The sequence below is a fragment of the Dioscorea cayenensis genome, chromosome 4, assembly GCF_009730915.1.
Source record: "Dioscorea cayenensis subsp. rotundata cultivar TDr96_F1 chromosome 4, TDr96_F1_v2_PseudoChromosome.rev07_lg8_w22 25.fasta, whole genome shotgun sequence".
Classification (NCBI taxonomy): Eukaryota; Viridiplantae; Streptophyta; class Magnoliopsida; order Dioscoreales; family Dioscoreaceae; genus Dioscorea; species Dioscorea cayenensis.
The window spans coordinates 13,554,251-13,558,601 of record NC_052474.1 but is presented as its reverse complement, the minus strand read 5'-3'; the positions used below and the strand labels follow the sequence as shown (position 1 = coordinate 13,558,601).

The 4,351-nt window shown below is 33.5% G+C and overlaps 1 pseudogene; it reads left to right on the top strand.

Annotated features, from left to right (window-relative positions):
• The first annotated feature begins 1,957 nt into the window (after window positions 1-1,957).
• LOC120258709 lies at window positions 1,958-2,774 on the top strand (annotated as a pseudogene).
• Window positions 2,775-4,351: the final 1,577 nt, after the last annotated feature.

The following is a 4,351-nucleotide window of genomic DNA, read 5'->3' as shown; positions in this document are numbered from 1 at the left end:
ATTTAAGGCGACATGCATGAAAGATGGTTGAAAAAAATGGCCTTTCTTCTCTGAGACCTTTGATTTGTTCCTTGGTTTCTTCAAGGATTTTGTTTCTGGTTTGGTGTCGAAAGATGGGAGATAGCAAAGATAAGCATATGGAGGGGGAAGGTGACAAAAGCCTATTTTCACATGGTCACTATAGATATCCACTTACAGGATACCCTCCACAATAAGGATATCCACCTTATTCTAGTGGATCTTCTCATGGAAATGGAGCCATGGGGGGGCAATTCTAGCTAAGGGAGCAGCACCGTGGCAGCTACTATTTGGGCACATCACTTATCCCACGGTTCCCATGGGGCTCACAATCTCATCCATGGTCACCATAGAGGCAAGTTCAAGCATGGAAAACACAGCAAGCATGGGATGTTTGGCGGTGGCAAGTTCAAAAAGTGGAAGTAATTAATATATTTTCTATTGATCTTGAATCTTACTAGTATGATCCTATTGGCTAAACCACCACTATTTAGTTGTGGTCGTATTGCTCTCAAAGACATAGGTGTGAAAACTCCTTGATGCTTTTAGTTGATTGTCTACTTTATATAGGCAAAACAAATCATCTTTGATGCTAGGAATAATTAAAAAATAAAAATAGAAAAAGGGGATGGATTTCAAGATGACCAAAAAAAATTAAGAAAATAAGAAAATAGAAGAAAATAAAGGTGATGCCATTCAAGATGCAACATAAATAAATAAATAAATAAATACTAATAATAATAATAATAATAATAATAATAATAATAATAATAATAATAATAATAATAATAAGGAGAAGGAGAAGAAGAAGAAAAAGAAGAAGAAGAAGAAACAAGAAAGGTGATGTTGTTCAAGGTGCTACATATAAAAATATGAAGGAAGAGAAACCATGGGTTTGTGGTGTTGCAAAATATATACATATAAAGTCTCCCTAAAAAATTGGGGTTACTTCCTATGAAAATAATGAACAAAGTTCATGGGAGGAGGAAACCATAAGCAAAAGAGTTAGATTATTACCTTGAGGTACTTAGGATGAAGACTCTAAGGTTTGAGTGAACTTGTAGCTTCCTCTCTTCACTAGGTTGTGTGAGGAAAACTACGAGGGGGACAATTTGTTTATATATATATAAAAAAAGGGAAATTTTAATTTTAATAAAAGTTTTATCTTAATTCTTACTCAGATTAAAAAAATTAAATCAAAATTTTAATAAGAATTCTTTTTATTTCTAATCTGGATAAGTTATATATATATATATATATATATATATTTATATGCCTGATGGAGATTAGAGGGCATAATGATCCCTGGAAATAAATTAAATTAAAAAAATATATATAAAGACACGAGAAAGGTTAGATAAGGTTAAAAAAATAGTAATTCAAGTTTTTAAATAAGAAAACCCGGATATCGTGAACAAAAAAGATCGAGGGGAGTCATTTTCTAGTGGGTGGAAGATTCCAAGATAAAAGGGGGAGAAAAAAAGAAAAAACAGAGATCACCATGGTGGTGACCGGAGAAAGAGGTCAATTGTTGTCGTCGAGACAATGAGGTGAAAGATTGGTCAGATATTACCCGTTGTTGATGGATAAAGGCAAGAGAGTACAAAAAAACATTCAAAGAGGTAGATGCTCACATAAAACTTCATACATATATATATATATATATATATATATATATATGTATTCCGGTTTCTTGTGATACCATACAAAAATGTCTGGACTTTTTTTTTATATAAAAAAATCCTCATAACCCATGCCCATTATCCATTCATCTCATGTGTATCTCCTTCATGACAAGACCCACTTATTTGGATTTTTTTTAATGAATCATGCACGTAGGCATACATGCATGTTTTTTCCTCTTCGAGTTTAATTCATAGAACTCGAAGAGGAAGCTGAGATCTATGAATTAAAGCTGCGATCAAGGGAGCTTGTTAGGATGAGGCTTTCGATCCACCAGGGGAGTGAGATCATTGCGGTTTATTTAAAGAACAATAGTGCTAAGGGAACGTTGCTCTACTTGCATGGCAACCGGCCGATATCGGCCTGATCTTTAACCTCTTTGTTAAGCTTAGTGCACACCTTCGCGTAATTAACATGGTGTATGACTATTTAGGATATGAGCAATCCACTATTAAGCTTAGTGATAATAACACCTATACATACATAGAAGCAGTATATGATTGTCTGAAGACACAATATGCTGCAAAAGATGAGGATCTAATCATATATGGTCAATCTGTCAGTAGCTGCCCAACCATTGATTTTGCCTCGTATCTTCCAAACTTAAATGCTTTAGTTCTACATAGTGGCATCCTTTCTGGTCTCCAAGTGCTAAGTCCTATCAAATGCTCATAATAGTATTACATTTATAAGATTATCGACAAAATTGGCTCGGAGAACTGTCCTGTTCTGGTTATTCATGGTGCAATAGAAGATGACGTTGTTGATTATTCCCATGGGAAGCAATTATAGGAGATTTGCAAAGAAAACGTGAACCTTTCGGGTTTAAAGGTGCTTGCCATTGCAATGTTGAACTTTACCTTAAGTACATAAGACATTTGAAGAAGTTTGTGTTAATAATCAGTAAAAGAAATTTTGAAAGAACCAACATGGATACAACACAGCCTAACATCAATGGCCAAAGTCAACAGATTGTATTTTGGGCCTTTACTTGTACATATACAGACATCGACTTTCTAGAATCACCAACAAGAAGTTTTGGCAATTGGTTTAGAAGGTTTATTGATGAATGATAGCTGATCTTATGTACATGAATAGGAGAAACAAATTGTCATCAGAAAATGGTATGTAGGTTAGGAGCCAAATTATATGTCATCTTGCGTATATTCCCTTATACTAGTCTTGTTGGCAGTCTGAGTCAAGTCAATCACTTAGATTATTGATTGCTCTGTGTTATATGTTATTAAAAAAATTTAAAAATTAGAAGTTGTTTCCCAAACAAAAGAAAGAAAAGAAAAAAAAAGGGGGTTTCTCAATACAAAAAAAAAAGAGTGAGAAAAAAGTTTGGTTTAATAAAAGAATAAAATGAAAAAAATTATGAAATTCATTTGTTGTTAAGAGTATTTATGTAATTTTATAGGTTGGAAAACCTTCTGAACTTTGTTTGAGGCCGTGAACCCTCTTAAGAGTTGGAGAAATTTGTAATGCTCACTTTGAGGTCATAGAAGCTCATTGGAGTTGGAAATTTTTCAAACTCACTTTGAAGTCATAGAGATTCTTAGGAATGATGGATAGAATGATGGAGAGATTTCAAAAATAAACCTTTTGGAACTTAATTTGAGGTCTTGAACCCTCTTAAAAGTTCGAGAATTTCTAATGCTCACTTTGAGGTCAAAGACACTCATTGGAGTGGAAAATTTTCCCAAACTCACTTTGAGATCATAGACACTCTTAGGAATGATGGAAAGAATTCAATGATGAAGATTTTCCTAAACTCACTTTTACTTTGTAAACCCTCTTAAGAGTCAGAGAATTTTCAATGCTCACTTCGAGGTCATAGACGCTCATTGGAGTGGGAAATTTTGTTAAACTCACTTTGAGATCACTGACACTGTTAGGAATGATGAAGGAATTTCAAAGATAAAGACCTTTCTGAACTTACTTTGATGTCATGAACCCTTTTAGGAGTTAAAGGATTTCTAATACTCACTTTGTGGTCATAGGCGCTTCTTGAAGTGGGAAAGATTTGAAAACTCACTTTGAGGTCATAAACGCTCATTGGAGATGAAAAACAAAATTCTAAAACACATTTTGAGGTCATAGAAACTCATTAGAATATTGAGAAATTATGAAATTGTAAAAGCCAGTTTGAGGTCTTAGCACTCATATGGGTTATAAAAAAATTAAGTGCGTTATTATGCCTTGAGAATTATCAAAAATCTAAATAAAAGCATTCGAAGAAAAAAAATTCAAGGTCAAAGCAGTCAAGATTCAAGATGTGAGAGGGTCAAGACTTAAAAAAACAAATGAATCGCAATTGAACTCAACATTCTCAACACATTAGAAGTCAAAGATTCAAAGGGTTTCAGACGTCAAGAGTTGCAAAAGGTTTCACAAGAACGAAAGCCGAAGCTTTTGAAAAGTAAAATCCTATAAAATTCGACTTTGTGATTCATCAACATAGAGAATCCACAAATTGAAATCCAAATCAAATCCAAGATGCAAACTCAAAATGTCCAAGATACAAGTTTCAAGTAAATCAATAAATGAGTTCAACAACCTCAATGCATCAAAAAGTTTACAAGAACGAAAGCCAAAGCTTTTGAAAAGTCAAATTATGTAAAATCAAGTTTGTGATTCATCAATATAG